Source organism: Arachis ipaensis, chromosome B01 (assembly GCF_000816755.2).
Source record: "Arachis ipaensis cultivar K30076 chromosome B01, Araip1.1, whole genome shotgun sequence".
Taxonomy (NCBI): Eukaryota; Viridiplantae; Streptophyta; class Magnoliopsida; order Fabales; family Fabaceae; genus Arachis; species Arachis ipaensis.
The window spans coordinates 685672-685963 of record NC_029785.2 but is presented as its reverse complement, the minus strand read 5'-3'; positions in this window follow the sequence as shown (position 1 = coordinate 685963).

The following is a 292-nucleotide window of genomic DNA, read 5'->3' as shown; positions in this document are numbered from 1 at the left end:
CCTCAAAGATTTTAATGCTAGTGGCAAATGTATAAACTTCAAAAACTACTAATATTTTTATAAATTACCTTGATTTGGCTGAGTAATTAGTTTATTAATTTTTTTTAAGTAATTAGAGGTTTGTATTCCACTTTATATATTAACAATAAATTTTAAATAGAGTTTAGATTTGTGATGAATTAATGCTTAATTTGAGTGAGTAAAATACCATTTTTAATCACAAAAATTTAGAATGCTGACAAATCTTTTCACAAAAAATTAAAATTAATTTTATATCTATAAAAGATGAAAT